The following is a 14027-nucleotide window of genomic DNA, read 5'->3' on the forward strand; positions in this document are numbered from 1 at the left end:
GGGGTCAGTGTTTAATACAGATAATTATAGGGGGGTGGGGGGGGACCACATTCAGAAACCATATAAGAGTAGGGTGGTCAGTGAGGCAAGGGAGGAGGGCAATAGAAGTAATGAGGTTCAATAACAGTAAGTACAACAGTGGAGAAAGTATTACTTATACAAGAATTACATAATAAAATACAGTAAAATATGAGATTCAGCCTATCACAGTAGTAACACAAAATAAGCCTAGCAGCAGACAAAACTATAGATTGCCCATGGAGCAATATTAATAATTAAAATAAGGCGAGGGGAGGCATTAGCCGAAACAGGTCAGGAAGATGGTCAGCATCAGAGATGGAAGGACAACATAATACTGATACAAAAACAAAAGTAAATACGGCAGAATATAAAGTTTGTCACACCATAGAAAAACAGTAACAGAGCAACAAATTTCAGGTCTACCGTATAAATTGCCCTAATACCTATAGAAATGGTTGAGTTAAGGCTATGAAGGGCATTGGCAGTATCATGTCAGGGGAATAGTTTACTCCGTAAATGGGAGGACAATGGCGTGAGGGAATACAGTGGGTCACCAAGGGGTACACAATAACAGAGATGGAAATATTATTACTAGATTACTACGTAGCAAAATATTGCAAAACTTAAAATGTAGATTCTAAATTGTAAAGGAAGGGGAAAAATAGGGATACCCGAGCACAGGTGGATAGAGGATGGTAAATAGAGTAGGTGAGTAGCAAGCAATGTAATCTTAAACCCACTATTATAGATCAATATTGTATCCTCAGATACCACTGTCTCATGTGGGGGTGCTCCCCTGAGAGTATAAATACTATAATCATTAGGGGGGAAAAGAGAAGAAAAGAAATTCTCATCTTTTTGGGGGCACACTTAGTAGTTAATGTAAAACTAACTTTTATTAAATTATGTTTAAAATAATAAGTCAATACTAAGACAAACAACATGAAAATGGACAGATATTAAAATGTATAGGTGCTAATACAGCAAATATTGATAAAGTATTCAAGTCTCAATACTTAATGATTAAAGCAGCAGTCTTTACAGTCTATATACACAGGAAATAATTTTATATAAGGCATCCATAGTATTATTTAGAAAAATGATATGTCAATTCATGAATAATTTGTATATCACTAATCATACTAGTGCTTGATGCTAGTACTGGGCTGATGGGAGAGGGAGATGGAGGAATGTGCCGTCTGCGAGAGACCCTGCGGGGGGCAGGAGGCGATACTCTGGCAGACCTCAGCATCCCAGCCGGAAGCAGCAAGGACCGCACAGCGGCAATCCCAGAGCGCAGGGTGAGGAGGCGTCGGGTGCCGGCTACAGCACTCATCGCGGAGGGAAGATGGCGACGTGGCTGTGATCCTCGGCGGTGTCCAGGTGTCCAGCCATGGCCGCGAGCAGGGAAGCCAGTCACCTCACCAGCGATGAGGATCCGTCCAGAGGAGCCGCCCCAGGTAAGGTGCGTGGGGAAGCAGCCATGAGCAGGATTAATGGCGGTGGGAATCACCGAGGAGAGGTCTCTATGCAGGGAAACACACCATCGGGGAGCCCCACAAGCGTATTCAGCAGGACCCCTATGCCCTTAGCAGGGCACCGGGCAAACAATGGTGCAGGGTTCGTCCACCTATCCGACAGGGAAGCCTTTTTGTTTGGGTGATGGATGTGGAGCCCTAGAAGTAACGTCCACCATCGTAGGCCATCAAGCCACGCCCCATAAAACATATTTTGATTTGTTTAACACTTTTTTGTTTACAACATAATTCCATATGTGTTCTTTCATAGTTTTGATGTCTTCAGTATTACACTACTATGTTGAAAATAATTTAAATAAACAAAAACCATTGAATGAGGTGTGTCCAAACTTTTGACTAGTACTGTATGTAGATATAAGGCGCTGTCGTGGGACACTGCATTTTAATAGTAGAAAAAGGCAAGAAATCTGTTATACATCAAGTTCTGCTGCTTCCTATCTTGCCGTGGGCATAGGGTGGGGAGTGAGAGACCCATGTTGTACAGTCCCCCTTGGAAAAAACAGCTAGTATCAAATCCCTGGTACAGCTTTTTATTTCTGCTTTCTACTGTATTGCCCTCAGGTATTAGACAGTAAATGAGAGAACTAGTAGGCTATTTTAGGGGGTTGATAAGAAAATTGATAGAAGATATTAACAAATGCAAAGTAACATACAACTGCAACAATAATTGTAGAGAGTAGTAGTAATTGATTGTAAACAATTGTTCTTCACAAGTTGTTAAAGTGCAGAGAAATATCTATCTTTGGCAGCATATATATAAATAAACATTTCATAATATTTATAGATTAATACGTATTAATGGCAGTGTTAAATACTAATATAATGAGTCATATAGTGCATCTGGATGTAATTTGTTGTGTGGATTAATATACATATGCAATAATAATAGACAAGTCAGCATACAAAAGAGTCATCCTGTTGTATAACCAAAATGACAACAGCAAGTGCTTGATGAATTTGCAGATGTATTCACAAAATCTCATCAGTCAAATGCAAACACCAGGTACATAGAAAAAAAATCAGAGAACGCTGTGTGTAACAAATCATGTACATTCAAATAGCAGATTTACGGATGTCTATGCAAGATAGATAAAGTGCCTGTGCTTATATGTAGTGCAAAAAAGGAGCTAATCAGCTAATCTTAATGGCAGGCTTAAATGAAACAATGAGATTACCAGTTAAATTAATTAATCATTCCCTTCGGAATCTGTATGTACACAATCAGAGGACTGCCAATGTCTATACATAACAAATAAAGTGCCTGTGCTTCTGATAATGCCATCCCAATGCTACTCTAAATTGCAGGCATTCAAGTTTTAGAAACAAATCAGCTGCATTAATAACAGGATTTTGGTACTTATCGGTAAATCCATTTCTCCGATTCCACAGGGGACACTGGAGCCAAAGACAGTGGGATATAGACGGTGGTAGAGTAGAGCCTGACACTTTAAATAATTTAGAAGTGTGACTGGCTCCTCCCACTCTATGCCCCATCAGTCCCAGTTTAAGAAACTGAGGGCCTGATTCAGAGCCGGACGCTATTTGCGAACGGTCGTTCAGAAAAAGGGGCCGGCTATTTAAATTGAGCGCTCGCTCTTTGCGGTCTGTTGACGCCTCTATGTCTGAGCGAGCGAACGAAAACATGCGCTCGCAATTTTATAAAGACGCCCCCTGGCCGTTCGCATCATACGTCATATCTACTATTTATTAGATTAATCGAGTACATCGAAAGGCGTCTGAACTGCTCGCAGTGCTTGTGGTAGGTTTTACTTCCCGCAATCACTGCGAGCAGTTCAGGCTAAAAGACAACCAAGTGACGTGGTCGATGATGCTGCTTTGTTAATTATGCACACCCTTAAAACGCCCGTTTTGACCGTTTGGCACGCCTGTGTTCGGATCTCCACTCCCCGTTTTCAAGCATCTTCCCCTGTTACCACCCACAAACGCCTCATTCTGTCACTCAAATTAGCAGGCCCTTGCTGTTTTGCGAGCGCACGATTTCCGCCCGCAATGACTGGTTGGCTCATGCGCATTATGACCCATACACATGCGCAGATGTGCGAACATCGCTCGGAGCAAGCGAGTGGCCGCTTACGAGCGGCTCTGAATCAGGCCCTGAGCCCGAGAGGAAACGGAGGACAATAGGAAAACAAAGAGAAGGAAAAGACCACAGGATGGAAGAAGACCGACTAAAGGAGAACAGAGGAATCCACTGCAGAGAATACATGCAGTCACACAACCATATAATGACCAAACAGAATGGCAGGTACGCAGCGCTGTGCGGGCGTCCAGTCCACTAGGGGACACTGGAGCTAAGTGGGGACATCCCAAAGCGAACCTCCCAGGTGGGAAGCGCGGAGAACTTGCCGACCCTGCGGCCAATCCGAAACAGGGACCGTCAAGGACCATAGGTCTAAGCGAAAAGCTAGGGCAGAGGAGCAAGAGTCATAGAGCACAGGGACAATCAGAACTCCGTGCGGAACAGCCACAGAAAAATTCCACAACATACAGCTTAAGGCGAATGGAACCGAAAAATATGGACAACAAAATATGAGAATCTTCACAACCCCTGAAATCTCAGCTGAAAACAGACCAACCCGAACCATTGGTAGCAGAGAGCCCCAACAAGAATCCATAGGAGAAGGGCGGTAACACAAGAAAACTGCAAGAAGATGCAACAGTTGCAGACAGTAGAACCCCAGCACTGCCGGACAATAACAATCCTATAGATATATGTAGAACTATACAGATATATATATATATATATATACATAAATGGCTGTCTGGACCGGCACTCAGCTATACTGGATATACTAGTGCTCCTGTGCCCTCCGCAAGTAGGTGTAAAAGAAAAAAATAATCAGCGGCACTAGGAGACTTGAAGAAAAAATTAGCTTTAATATTACATAAAATATCACATCACCAACGTTTTTGACAAAGGGGCCTGTGAGCCCCGAAACGTTGGTGATGTGATATTTTATGGCACATTAAAGCTAATTTTTTCTTCAAGTCTCCTAGTGCCGCTGATTATTTTTTTCATATATATATATATATATATATATATATATATATATATATATAAAAAACTGATCCTGTCCATAGACGTCTTTAACAAAAGGTATACATGAAGGTCGACTAGGACCATTCTAGAGGTCCAACCAATCAGGGTTTTTTTAACCAGCGGAAGGGTTAGAATATAGAAGCCTCCAACAAGTGGACTTCCCACTGTGCAGGAGGCAGAGACAGCATTGAGAGGATTGAGATTACAACTCTTTGCGGAGGGACAGGACAGCCCATACTGGAACAGAGGGATAAAACAGCAACTGAAACCCTTCAGCGAGACCAGGCGAAGACCAGCGTCCACTTCGCCTGGAAAAAACAAACAACCTCCGGTAACAGCGGAAATGAAAAACCACTGCAGAAAAACCCAAAACAACAGACTACTTCCAACCTGATGGAAGTGTGAAGACAGAACCAGCTTCTGGCCCTAACATAGAATGAAAATAACTGGGTTACCCTAGCTGTTAACCATTACAGATGCAACAGCCCCCCTGGGAAGCAAACTACCCAAAAGAGAAATATCCTATACACCAGGACAACCATGAAAGTTCCTGTCAGTGTAATGAAAATATTAACATTTACAGAACAGTAAAACCAAACTAGGCCTTCTGCTGTCACACTTTAATGTAAACCTGGCGCTAACCCATAGCTGCACCTCAATTCAGAATATAGCATACCAACAGATTCTAGTATAATGGTGTCACAAATCTGTACACTGAAATTATGAACCCACACGCTAGGAAAACCCTAAGGTGTAGAGCCCACTAAAATGAACAGGTACCAGGGGCATATCTATAATGGGTGCAGAGTGTGCGGGAAACACGGGCCCCTGGGTCCAGGGGGGCCCCGCACCGCACACCGTGCACCCATAATATTACTTACCTCTCCAGAGTCCCACATCGGCGCGGGTGTCCGGTGCTGTAAAATGACTGGAAAATGGCCGCGGCTGCCATTTTCCCATCGTTTACGCATGCGCAGTACAGGGAAAATGCCCGCTGCGCCCATTTTCCCGGTGACCTGTGCATTCATTATAGTCTCTGGGCACACTCTAGTGCCCAGAGTCTATAACTCCGGTGCTGGGCGTGCACAGCTCAGTGCGCTGCCGTCCGCCGGGCGGAGAGGAGGGGACCCGTGTCGGAGACTGCACACAGGCCCCCCCTCTCTAGAAACGCCCCTGAGAGGTACCATACATGGCGGATGGCTTCTACAGTAGGGCAACAGCCAGTGTGCGGGAGGGAGTAATAACGGCTGTGTAATGTCAGGATGCATTATCAGGAGCATCTTCCGAGGCATTAGTGGGGATAAGCCCACTTACCTATGAGCGACCAGAAGTCCTCTGGACGCTACGTAGAATGTCACTGACCTCTTCCATCTCTCTGCAACCCGTCTCGTCAGGAATAGAGAATAGCATCGGTGGTTTAAAACCCAGTTGCTCTACAGCTCGGACTTCAGCTTGGAGAGTTGCAGCAGAAAATACTGTAGAAACTAGCAGAATTGTTAGTGGAGACATTTAGGTCATGCAACAGGACTGCATTCTATGGGGCAAATTCAGTTGGGCGCGAGGTTTAGCGAGGTAAAAACCTTGCGTCCCTCGCACCCAATTTTGGAATACCTTGGGTATGCGCGCTCCCGATACCCGAGGTATCCATTAAAAAAAAAAGTGGTCGCGGCGTTTTTAGCTCTGAAAAGCCTGTGGCGCGAGAAAAAAAAAATCTCCACTTACCTGACCGGGGGTCTCCGCGGCTCCTGGAGAGGGGGCTGGTGGGAGGGGCAAGGGTTGCTGGCAGATGTAGTTCTCCCAGCGCCCATTCCAGGGGGGGGGCACACAGACACTGGGGGGCCACACACACCGAGGGTCACACACACAACACTCATACACACACTGACATACTCATCCTGCAGCCGAGGACCCGGCTTCCGACGCTGGATGAAGAAGAAGATGCAGAAGACAGCGCTGCAGAAGGTGAGTAATTATGGACTAATTAAGCTAATTGGATACTCCCAATTGCTCAATTAGTCCTCAGGGCGGGTGCCGCTAGGGTCCCAGAGCAAGTCCCAGTAATTTTCCTCAAAAATAACGTTTTTGGGAAAAATCTGACAATAAGCACACAAAAAAGAAAAACCCACGCACCTAATTGAATAGCAAAAATCCCGCACCTGCAGGTAAAACCTCGCAGGTGCAAGATTTTTGCTATTTACGCACCCAATTGAATATGCCCCCATGACTTTACTTGAGAGTGTACCATTAGGGATGTGTATCCATATAGAGACTATACCCCCCCCCCCCCCAAAAAAAAAAAAAAGACTGTTAGTGTAAGTATCATTACAGTAACACATAAAGGGGAAGTGTGTATTAGCCAAATAAAAAACAATCCCAGGATAGCATAAGATATTAACTAAGACCCTATCTCGGTCAAGGTATGCATGGAAATGTCAATGGATCCTCACCAGTGACCCTTGACCTTTAAAGAGGTCACAACGAGAGGGATAAAAATGAACTGCAGGGTCAAAGATTTACTTGATACCTACCATATTATACCACCCAGGCCTGCATCAGGCGGATGGCCCTCAAGCTTTTAGGCCTAGTAGCTGTAACTGCAGTCTGCTATAATGCAAGCAAAAAGGCCCTGAGGATGGGATAGGACCTGGATTCTCTATATTCTGGTAGGAATCTACAGTACATTGGGACTACCGCTTTAGAGACTTAACTTGCCGAGTTATCTTTGTTCAGTCTGCAACAAGACAATATTATGGTTGTATACTGAGAAGGGTACCTGTACACGGATATAGAATGTGATACTTATCCCAATTAAATAAGGGATACTGTATATCTGTATTACAACCCAAGTAAGGGTTTGAAACAGGCGTCCACGATTATAATGAAATATACATACAAAGAATGGAAATATATAATTATATGTACGTATGTATGTACATATATGCAATCAATCTCTTTGAAATGAAGAGTTAGTACCAACCTAGTAAGTTTATGGTCAGACTCCCGCACCAGGAGACCAACATGCTTGTATATTACTTAGAATACTGCATTCTTAGTAGAAATTGATGGGGACAGAACTACACTAGATATAGTCCTAGGTCGAGATGCGATAGCCCAAGACCTAAGAATGGTGAGGCAGAAAGCCCCTCTCAGAACAGCCTGAGCTGAACCTAGGCACCTAGAGCACCTATGTAAGTACATACCTTTATATACATGCGTGGACATAGAAGAAGGCACCAGGTATGTATGGGTTACGTACTAGAAATAGAGATTTAGCAATGTTTTAGGGAATTGTGACTATCACAATGTAAGCTGCAGAATATATATATACACACACAACATGGTATTTATACTATTGTGTTCTCAGGGAGAATATATATTATTTCCTTTGTTTTTCTAAATATGCTAGACATCAGCCATGAACTGATAAGAACAGATCCTACCCTTGCTTTAGGGTAAGGACAAAAAGCTATATATATATATATATATATATATATATATACCAGAGATGTGCACCGACCCCCGTGTTTTGGTTTTGGATCTGCCCTGGTTTTGGATCTGGATTGGTTTTGCCAAAACCTCACCTCCGTGTTTTGTTTTCGTGTTTTGGTTTTGGATCTGGATTTTTTCTTAAAAAATCATAAAAACAGCTAAAATCACATGAAATGGGCCTGTTTTTGTTCCTACAGTATAATTAACCTCAATAACATTTATTTCCAGTAGTTTCCAATCAATTTTGACCACCTCACAATGTTATTTGCTTCATCTAGTTAAGGCCAAAAGGTTGCATCCAGCTAGCTGGCTGACTAAGCTAAATGTCACAGTGGGCGGCACTAACATGTGGCAGTTCAGTTTCTAATTTCCATCACGGATACAGTGTGTTATACAGTGTGGGTTGGATAACCAATAGTGCACTTACTGTGACAGCAGTGTTGGCAGAGCGGGGTTGCTAACAGTGTCCTCAGTACAAGGAATGGCAGTGCTGCGGTGCTGGCAGTGTCCTCAGTGAAGGGTACCGGTGATGTCGGCAGTTCGGGGGTGCCAGCGGTGTCTTTAGTGCAGGTTTGCTGGCTGTGTCGGCAGTGCGGGGGTGCCAGCGTTGTCTTAGTGCAGGTTTTCTGGCTCTGTTGGTAGTGCAGGGGTGCCAGCGGTGTCTTTAGTGCAGGTTTGCTGGCTGTGTCGGCAGTGCGGGGGTGTTCTCAATGCAGGGAGCCGGCGGTGTCTGCAGAGCGGGAGTGCCAGCGGTGTCCTCAGTGCAGGTTTGCTGACTGTGTCGGCAGTGCAGGGGTGCTGGTGGTGTCCTCAGTGTGGGAGTGTCGGCAGTGTGGGGGTCGCTAACGGTGTCCTCAGTAGGTTGGGCAGCAGTGTAGGAGTGTCGGCAGCGGTGGTGTCGGCAGCGGGGGATGCTTCCAGTGGGGGCGCCAGTAGTGTCGGCAGCAGGGGGTGCCGGCGGGGGATGGCGAGCACCATCTTCTTTTCCTCTTTTGTGCGGTTTTCAATGGGCTTAATGCTGATTGGCTGAGAGCAGTGTCAGACGGCTCTCTCAGCCAATCAGCATTAAGCCCGCTCAAAACAAAACCTCGCGACTCGACAGACGGGTTGCGAGGTTTTGCCTCGGGTCAGGGATCCGGGGCAGGCAGGGAGATCCGAGCTGCGCTCGGATCCCCGAAATTTGGGTGGGTTCGGATCTCTGAGATCCGAACCCGCTCATCTCTAATATATACACACACACACACACGTACCTACATATGGTCTTCCATTCAAGTATTTACCCAACCTGACCCCGCAAGCTTCAAAGATCAGACTAGATCTGTGAGTTCAGGGTGGAGAGGTCATAGGCTTCCCAGAGCAATTCGATTTAAATCGTAATAGGCCCCCTATAGGGCGTAACAGATAGGAATGGTGCTCCGCTAGATTTTTGGAAGACTGACGCTGTTGGTTCCGCATTTTTCCTTTCAGCAATAGCATTAACACTGTACCTGGACTACAGAGCGCCAGGAACACTATGTAATTACATATCTTAATGTATATTGATCCTAGCCAAAGGCCGAGAAGCAAATACGTGTCAGCCTTAAGGAACACATTGGCAGAGAATACAGAGTAATAGTGCTGCTAGCTGTAGCAGCCTGTGGTGCCCCCCCAACAATATAATGAAAAGGCGGGGCCCATAGTTGCCAAGTCCGCTTATAAAAAGCGGAATTGGGCTTGTTATTTTTGCAAATTGCTTGTTTTTTTTGCAAGTTGCTTGTTTTTTTTAACGTGGCTAATTTTTTAGCTTGTTTTTGTTGTGAGCATTGCCGAGGCACCCCTGGAGGTAAGTAAATGTGTGTGTGAGGGATGGGGGAAGGTTTTGTCTGGGGAATAGAGGGCAGTGTACAGGGTGAAGTTGGAGGGGACAGGCATGAAGGAGAGGTAAACTAGATGACAGAAATGAGGCAGGTACATGGGGGTAATTTAAAATTGCTGAGGCTGTTAAAAAGAGGGGATAATGGACAGGAATGAAGGAGGTAAGGATGAGGGGTGAGAAAACTGCGGAGAAGAATAGTCAGGTAAAGGAAAGGTGGGTACACACTAGACAATATGTCGCCTGATCCTGCCGATTGGGCCAACATATCGTCCACATCGGCCAGTGTGTAACCACTATGCGTGATTCAGCGCACTTCCACGGGTTGTCCATCGGGGACATTCCGTCGGCCGATGGAACGACCCAGATGCCGACGCCGGCATAGTGGATGGAGCCGGTGCCCGACATTTCGGATGTTTGGTCACCACATCATGCAGTATGTATTGACCGCCCGATATATATTGGGTGGTCGGGTGTCGCATCGCTGGACACACACTTTGGCAAGTGTGTACCCAGCTGAAGACTGGCAAGGGAGGTATGAAAAGAGGGAGGAGGTAACAATATGGAAGCTGGTGTAGAGGGAGAAAAGCAATATAGGCAGATAAGACTGTGTACATACTAACATATTTAGGTTAGAGAAGAGGGGGAATAAAGGAAGTTAGGCAGATAGAGAGTGAGGACAAAGAGACACCCCCATAAATTTAGCTTTTTTTGGATTGGTTTAGGCTTGTTTTTTACTTATAGGTTGCTTGTTTTCCATTTCAGAGTTGGCAACACTGGTGGGGCCACATTATAAGGAGCACACCAGCATGGAGGCGCTCGCCGAGTCAGTATACACCCCTAGACATCCCATCAGCGCAGCATAACTGCAGAGCGCTAGTTACTGATAACCACTCACCAATACTGTACTGCCCTCGTAGGAGCAGAAGGACACGGCCTCTCTTCTCTTTGTGAGAGGAGAGCAGTGCTACATAATGGCGCGCTGCGCTCTGATCAGTGGTTGGGCCGCGCTGTGTGTGCTCTGTAAACTCCCTATGGGAGCACGGGATGCAACGGTCTCCCTCTCTTGTTTTGTGGAGGGTCCAGGCGTCTTATGTGTATGTGTGGCAGCCACACACTGTCAATATATAAGACTAACTAACCCCCAGCATTGTGCTAACTGCGGGGGTAGCGGAGGAGGAATAGCGGGGACCATAATAGATCTGACAGAGCCGGCTGACAGTAAATCCAGCTACATCCTTAACAGCCATTCAGGGGCGTATCTACCCATTGGCCAGAATGGCACTCACCAGAGGTGCGGCCAAAGGGGTGTGCCATCCGGCAGTGCCACCAGCAGCCAATGGGTGGACTACCCCAGGGGCTTGAACTAGCCCCGCTAGTCCCCCGGGCCCCACAAGTGTAGGGCAGACCGCAGTGAGAGCGGTCTGCCCTACACAGTAACAAACACAGCCGCCAGTGAGAGTCAGACAGACTCTCATTGGCTGCTGCATCCACAGAGGGAGCCAGCTGGAGCACACTCATGACCTACGGCTCCCCCCCCGCAGCGGGTGACGGGAGAGATATCATGACGTTTCTCCCATCCCATGGTGCAGAGCGAGAGCGGGCCCGAGGAGTGAATAGAGTTGGTCGTCAGCAGAAGCGGGGATCAGGTAAGTTGCCTTTTTTATTCTGTGTGTTTTTTTTTTCTGGCACAGCACAGGGGGGGGTGTGTGGCTATTAGGGGGCACAGTATAGGGGGTGGCCGCTACTGGGGGCATGTTATGGGGGGGATGGAAACTACTGGGGGCACTGTATAGGGTGGACTACTACTGGGGCACTGCATAGAGAGGACTATTACTGGGAGCACTGCATAGAGGGGTCTATCATTGGGGACACTGCATAGGGGGGGCCTCTACTGGGGGCACTTCCTGAAACTATGGGGGGCGCCAGTCCATTACCTTGCCAGGGGCGCTCGGATCCCTAGATACACCCCTGCAGCCATTTACTGACTGTAACAAGCCACTATCAGGTGGAAGGATGGAGGTTGTTCCCTGTGTGATAGCTGCAACACGCCGCTGTCACAGAGCCCAGTCTTTGTCCACCGCTCTTGCTACTCAGCAGTGGTTATACTTACATGCTGCTGCGGCCGGGATGCTGGGCCCGGGGGGCAGGTTAGGAAACCTGACACAAACAGTTTCCAGCTGTGGCGGGCCTCACAGAGACAGATGTCTCAATGCAGGGGCCATCCCCTCAGGGTACCAGATACTGGCGGCCCTTTCCCGGCGTCTCCCACGGAGCAGGCAGGCTGCCGCAGTCTGCCTGTCCTCACAGGAAAAAAGGATTAAAAATGTAAAATACAATACTAACAGGCTTGGAGCAAGCCCACTGTGCACCGGCTCTCTCGTGCACAATTTCTAAAGCTGGGCATGCACATCCAGATAAAAAAGCCTGTCAGACATTTTATTTTTCAGCATGCCAGCCGCAGATGTCCGCGGCATACACTGTGAGATGTATTCGCCTGACATCTGCGCTCCGCCCCAGGGAGGGGGGGGGGAGACATTTCCCTGTTCCTTCCATGGGAAGGAACACAGGAAATGTCTGTCAGCCGCGGCTGGGCATACGCAGCCCGATGCGGCCGACAGTTTACCTGTTAAATATCGCATCGGACGTGCATGCTGGACAATCCCGCATGGCCGACCGAGCAATATTTAACCCTCGGCCACCCGCACACACGCTACAATTATCGGGGCGATCCGCGGATATCGGGCAGATCGCCCCGATAATTGTAGCATGTATGGCCAGCTTAACCTGGGGCTAATGGGGCATAGAGGGGGGAGGAGGCAGTCACACTTCTAAATTATTTAAAGTGCCAGGCTCTACTCTACCACCGTCTATACTCCACTGTCATTAGCTCCAGCATTCCCTAGTGGATGAATGAGAAATATAATTTCTCATAGATGTGTACATAAGGTTCACTGGAGACATGACTCTAAAGTGAATGAAATGAAAGTATAAATATTAAATCCACGTACAACCTGGATGCAAGGCACCCTGGGGACCATCACGCATTTCGCCTGCGTGGCTTGATCAGACAATCAGCAGCTGTATGTGGATTTAATATTTATACTTTCATTTAATTAACTTTAGAGACATTTTCGACCCGCGAGTATAACCATCGTGATGGTTATACTATTTAATGGTTGAGATGCAATGGCTAGTTGCCATTGCATCGCTGGATTTGATGGAAGCCCGGTAACCATTCGATGCAGGGCTTTCGATATCCATCCTTACTAATGGGGCCCGGCAGCTTCATGCAGAGGACATGCTCCCCTGATCCGATCAGCAGCAGTGCAGCCTCATGGGAGATTCACAGTGAGAAAAGAAGTTAAACTGCGACCGATAAGTGGAACAGGGGAGGAGAAAGTGTGTGAGGGTAATTGGCATTGGGAAAATTTATAGTACAGTATAAAGGAGTAAGTTATGTGTGGGTTTTATCATGAAGGTGAGTTAAGATAAAGGGGTTAATACTTTTTTGAAAATTAATTAACATGATTTTTTTTATTTTGTATTAATTAATTAGACAGAGGGCGGCACAGTAATGAGTGAGTTGTGATGAATGGGGCTGCTATAATCATCCTAAAATAGTTAAGATATTTTAAGAGGGATTTGTTTTAGGATGAGTAGATAATATTGTTCACATGATCTCTGTATTACATGGAGGCTGCGCACATGTTCTCTTCATTATATGGTATTCAGTTCATATGGTATGGTTCTTGATATTCAGAGTTCAATGCAAGTCAGCTGTAATTACACTTGCATTGCGTGCACAGAAAGAAATGCATATATTTCACCTGCATGCTGGGTATGCACCTATGTGACCACACCATCCCTTAGCCATGTGCTGGGTTAAATAGCCATCATCATCATGGCAAATTTGCACCAGCCCTATCCCTATTGCAAGTCATTAGGCTGAAAATACTAGATGTATAGTATAACTCTCAAATATACTTGTGAGAATGTCTGTAGCATAAATGCATGTGCATAAGATGCAGGAGTGTAAAATGTTTGACACTGTAGGTTTGCTCAT

Source organism: Taudactylus pleione, unplaced genomic scaffold (assembly GCF_031769625.1).
Source record: "Taudactylus pleione unplaced genomic scaffold, aTauple2 ptg000184l, whole genome shotgun sequence".
In the NCBI taxonomy this organism is placed as follows: Eukaryota; Metazoa; Chordata; class Amphibia; order Anura; family Myobatrachidae; genus Taudactylus; species Taudactylus pleione.